Below are 6,264 nucleotides of genomic sequence, written 5' to 3' on the forward strand. Positions count from 1 at the left end.
TCTCATCTTCTACATTCAGTCAGTTGCCAAATCTTGTCATTTTTATTTCCATAATATCTCTTACATCCATCCCCACTTACATTGTCATCATCCCAGTTCAATACCTCATCACAAGAACAATTGAAACAACGTTCTTTCAATTGGAAATTGAAGGGATGCCCATAAACTTGGAAATGGTTGAATAAATTATGATATATGAAATGAAATTTTATTGTGCTATAAGAAATGATGAACAGGATGATTTCATAAAAACATGGATTTATATGAACTGATACAAAGTGGAATGGCAGAATCAGGAGAACATTGTACACAGTAAGAGCTATATTGTACAATGAACAGCTGTGAATGATTTACCTAATTTCAGCAACACAATGATGAAAAAATGCTTTCCACCTCCAGAGAAAGAACTAATGGAGTCTGAATATATACACTTTTTTTACTATCTTTTTAAAAATTTGTTTTCTTGGACAAAATGACTAATATGTAAATGTTTTACATGATTACATATAATCTATATCCAATGCTTACGATTTCTGGGAGAGATGAGGTGAGGAGGGATAGAATTTGGAAGGCAAAACTTAAAAAAAAGAATATCAAAAATGTTTTTACATGTAATTGGGGAAAAAAAGATATTAAAAAAAGAATTAGCCTTCTTTTTAGCTGTTTTCCCTGTTTTCATTCTTCCCCCTTGACAAATCCATTCTTCATAAAGTTATCATTCCTCTACCTGAAAACCTTTGATGGTTCCCCATTGCCCATAATATAAAGTATAAACTCCAAATGCCTTACCCATGTGTTAAAGGCCCTTTATGATCTTACTCCCAACTTCTCTTCCAGCTTTCTTTCTTCTTACTTCATACTCACTTTATATCTCAGTTTATTCTATGTTCTGGTTAAAGAGAACCACTAGATTCTCCAATCTCGCTTTCTCCTACCTCTCTATTCATATAGACTTTGCCTCATTCTTGGAATGCACTCTTTCCACATTTTTGCCTGTTGAAATCCTTCTTTTCCTTTAAAGCACAGCTCAGGTACTTATTTTGTTTTGAGGTAGTGTTATATTTTCCCCCTTTATATTTCCAGTGCTTTACTTAACACAGTGTTTGGCCCCTAGGTAGCATTGTCAACTGATTCTACTCTCTTCTAAACCCTCTTTATTCTGGCTTCTAATCTCATCATTCAACTGAAACTGCTAAATCACTAGTGAACTCTTAATAGACCTCTCTAACAGCCTTTTTTCATTCCTTATCCTTTTTTATCTCTTTGAAAAACCTTTGACATTGCGCATTACCCTCTTCCCCTGGTATTCTCTAGTCTCTAAGTTTTCTAGAAACTGCTCTCTCCTGGTTCATTTCCTGCCTATCAGACTATTTATTAGTCTTCTTTGTTGGATCCTTTCTCTAGGTCACACCCACTAATTTTGAGTATCTCCCAAAGCTGGGTCCTCTTCTCACTCAATACTAAGTTGGTGATTTTGTCTGCTCTCATGGGTTCAATTATTTCCGTGCAGATGATTCTCAGATCTGTTTATCCAGCTCTAACCTCTTCTGAGCTCCACAATTTCTTCTTCTCAAATTGGATGTTCCTGGGAGGTAGAGTCAAGATGGCGGAGTAAAAATAGGACCTCCACTGTGCTCCAGCTCTCACCACCTCCAATCCATGTAAAAGGGGACTCTGAACAAACTTTGGAGCTACAGAACCCATAAAATGACACAGAGAAGCTAACCTCCCACTGAGGACAGCCCTGCAGGCCTGCAGGAATCAGCCAGTGCAGTGCTCTGGGAGCTGAGCCCAGCTCCATGCTGTAGCAGCAAGCACCCCAAAGTGTCCTCATGGTCGCTGCCAACACAGGTGCTTAGATCTGCTTTGTTAAAGGAAAGCAACTCAAAATGGGTTCACAAGCTTACTTTAACTAGTCAAATATGTATCGTTTACCTAGTTCAGGGGGAAAAAGTCAGCACCCCGAACTTCAGAATATATAGACATTATTATCAAGACAGAAAAACAGATCAAGTAGACAGTTTTCCAAACTGTGCAACCATTACATCCATACCAAACAACATCTGGGTTTCAAAACTGGGGGGCTCTGGACAACGGCTTCCCAGAATTTCACATGATCAAATCACAGAACACTTCTCAAAGTGAGCCCCAAAACAAAGCTACACATTAGGGCTTATATAGCCTTCTCCTGGCTCAGAGAATGTAACAACCTTATTGACTCACTGGCTAATGAAGAAGTATCTACTGAAAAACAAGCCTCCTACCCCAGGCTCCAGGGGCACTTTAGCCTAGGGGCAGGGAAGATCTTTAAATTTACATTCCCATTACACATGCCAAGGTTTTAGCCCCAGGGCGGGCCTGACCAGCCATTGGCTGGAGGGACTCCAGATCAGCATCAGCTGTGGTGGTCCAGAATTATCAACACATAGATGCTAAGGACAAAGTGAGAGGTCAGTGCAGTGTGGACTTTGGGATTCAGTAATTTCCAGTGCATGGGCTTTTGCCCCCTGGGGCAAGAAGCTGCTGAGGGCTGTGGCAAAGCTGCTGCCACATGGAAGCTTCAACTCCTAGCTTGTAGAGTGTAGGGGGACCAAGTGAACAGTCTGAGGTGTAATAGCTCTCGCTTTAACCTTCTTGGATCTGGATTGCAGTCTAGTGTGGAGATCCTTGGGTGTGTGACCAGCTTGCCAGAGTGTGTGCAGGCTTCAAAGAAGGCACCCAACTAATACTGCCGGCAGCTGAGAAAAGCCCAGCATTTAGTATGAAGCTCCCCTTTCTGGTAGCAGAGTCCTACTGTGGCAAAAAGCCCAAAAGTCAAGTAATTGAGTGGCAACATGACCAGGCAAAGGAAGCAAAGCAAACAGAAGAATCCAACATTAGACTCCTATTTTGGGGACAAAAAGGATCAAAGCATGGAAAAGGAGGAGGACAGTGAAGTCAGAACTCCTGCACCAAAAGCTTTAAAGGAAAATATAAGCTGGTTACAGGCCACAGAGGACCTTAAGAAGCAGATAAGAGAAGTGGAGGAAAAATTGGGAAGAGAAATTAGAACAATGCAAGAAAATTATGAAATGAGAGTCAACAGCCTGACTGAGGAAAATACTACCTTAAAAAATAGACTAACTCAAATGGCAAAAGAGGCTCAAAAAGGCAATGAGGAGAAGAATGCCTTAAAAAGTCGAATTTGCCAGATGGAAAAAGAATCTGAAAAGCTCACTGAGGAGAATCATTCCTTAACAATTGGACAAATGGAAGCTAATGACTTTATGAGAAATAAAGATGCTGTTAAACAGATCCAAACAAATGAAAGAATAGAAGGCAATGTGAAATATCTCATTGGAAAAACCACTGACCTGGAAAATAGTTCCAGGAGAAATAATTTAAAAATTGTTGGACTACCTGAAAGCCATGATAAAAGAAAGAACCTAGAAATCGTCCTCCAAGAAATTTTCAAGGAAAACTGTCCTGATGTTTTAGAACCAGAGGGCAAAATAGAGGTTGAAAGAATCCGCTGAGCCAGGTTCCAGAATTCCCAGATCAAGGAGAGAATATTACAAGCAGCCAGGAAGAAACTATTTGAATATTGTGGAAATGCAATGAGGATAACACAGGACCTGGCAGCTTCTACACTTAGGGACTGAAGGGCTTGGAATATGATATTCCAGAGGGCAAAGGAGCTGGGATTAAAAGCAAGAATCACCTACCCAGAAAAACTGAGGATAATGTTTCAGGGGAAAATATGGTTATTAAGTGGAATAGAGGACTTTCAAGCATTCTTGATGAAAAAACCAGAGTTGAATAGAAAATTTGACATTCAGATACGAGAAGCATGAGAAGGTAAACAGGGAAAAGAAATCATAAGGAACTTATCAAAGTTGAACTATTAACATTCCTACATGGAAAAACAATAATTGTAACTGATGAAACTTTCTCAGTATGAAAATAGTTGAAGGGGGGGGCGGCCAGGTAGCACAGAGAGTAAGAGCACTGGCTCCAGTGTCAGACTGACCTGGAGATTGAATCCTGGGCTCAGATACTCAGCACCACACCCAGAAATAACTGGCCGTGTAACCTTGAGCAAGTTACTTAACCCCGATTGCTTAAAAAAAAAAAAGAAAAGAAAATAGTTGAAGGGAATATATATATATGAGGGTATATGGGCATATGAACGTGTGTGTGTATATATGTTTACAGGTTTACATAGATAGAGGGCACAGGACCAATTTAATAGGAAGGGATGATAATTAAAAGGTGAAATTAAGAGGTGAGAGAGGAATATAATGAGAGGAGATGGGGAGAGACAGAATGGCATAAACTCTCATATAGAAGAGGCAAGGGAAAATGGTTACAATGGCGGGGAAGAATAGGAAGGCAAAAGCGAATGGGTCAATCTTATTCTCATTGAATTTGGCTTGAGGAGGGAATGAAATACACACTAAATAGGGTATCTCACCCTACAGGAGAGTAGGGGGGAAGTGGATGAGAGTGGGGATGATGGAAGGGAGGGCAGTCTGGGGGGGAGGGAAGTTGGAAGCACCCACTTTTGAAAAGGGACAGGATCAAAGTAGAGAATAGAACAAGTGGGAGGTGGGATAAAAGGGAGTCAGTCTTTTACAATATATCTACTATGTTAATGTTTTGCATTAGCTACACATGTATAACCTATATTGAACTGCTTATCTTCCCAGTAAGGGTAGGTGACAAGGGAGGAAGGGAATGAATCTGGAATTCAAAGTTTTAAAATCAAATGTTTAAAAAATATATATATATACACTATTATTAATACTATTTTACATGTAATTGGGAAATAAGATATACAGGCACTGGGGCATAGAGATCCACCATGCTCTACTGGAAAAGGCGAAGGGGGTATGGGAGAAGATAATGGAGAGAGCAGATTGGAGGAGGGGACATCCTGCGGGACTGCTATTTTGGGGCGGTGGGTAGGGGGAAAGCGGGGAGAAAATTTGTAACTCAAAATTTGGCGGAAATGAATGATGTAAATCAGAAGTTAATAAAGCATTTGAAAAATGAGAAAAAAAATTGGATGTTCCCTATATAGGCATCTCACCGTCAACATTTCCAAAACAGAACTCATTATATTTCTGCCCAAATTCCCCCCTCTTCAGAACTTCCCTATTACTATTGAGAGTACCACCACCCTTCTGGTCTCCTAGTCTTGGTGTAGTCCTCTGCTTCTCACTTTCATTCACTCCATATATCCAGGTCTTACCATTTGTTCCTTTAAAGCATCTCTTGTATATATCTCTTTGGCTTTACTCACATGGCTGCCACCCTAGTGCATGCCCTTATTGGTTCATGGCTGCACTGGTCTCCCAGATTGAAGGCTTTCCCCATTCCAGTCCATTCTCCACTCAGACACCAGTAATCTTCCTAAAGATCAGGTCTCGCTATGTTATCCCCTACTCCATAAATTCTGGTGGCTTCCCATTACCTGTTCTACTTTTAAAGCCCTTTACAACCTAATCACTTCCTACCTTTCTGCACTTTACTTCCCTCCATGTGCATTACAATACACTGACACTGGTCTTTTTGCTTTCTTCAAACATGACACCTCCAAATCCAAGAATTCCATTTAAGACTGGTTATCCCCTATCCCTGTAATGTTCCCCGTCCTCCTTGCCACTTCCAGGTTTCTTTTGCTTCTTCAGTCAAGATTCAGCTCAAAGACCATTTTCTAGAAAAGGCTTTCCCTTTTCCCTTCTTTCCTCTCCCTCCTCACAATGCCTTCCCTTTGAGATTATCTTCCACTTACACAATTGTTTGCATGTTCTCTCTCCTATGAGAATGGGAACTCCTCAAGCATAGTGATGACATTTTTGCCTTTCCTTTTATCCCCAGCACTTAGGGCAGTGCCTGGCACATAGTCTTTGTCAACTAACTGCTCAAAGCCTTTTCTGTCTCTGCCTCCCTCCCTCTGCCCGCCACCAGATGAACATGACCTGCCCCTTCTCAATTTTAAAAAATAATTTATCTAGATTTTTCATTTGTCTTCATTGTATTTTAGCCTTTATCATACTTATTTATGTTTTTATCTACCCTATTAGTTGCTCCTAGAAGGCAGTAACTGTGGTATTTTACATCTTTGTACTCCTAATGTCTGGTATAGTAATTTCCATGTGGATGACATTTAATAAGTATTTCCTGAATTAGAATGAATTATATTTTCAGTCATTTTGAGAAATTTCTGTAAAAACTGTTAGAGCTGCAATTAACATGAATGTTAACGTGAATGCTTCCATT

The sequence above is a fragment of the Petaurus breviceps genome, unplaced genomic scaffold (assembly GCF_028583685.1).
Source record: "Petaurus breviceps papuanus isolate PSGF00001 unplaced genomic scaffold, PetGlider_PUasm1.0 91133, whole genome shotgun sequence".
Lineage (NCBI taxonomy): Eukaryota > Metazoa > Chordata > Mammalia > Diprotodontia > Petauridae > Petaurus > Petaurus breviceps.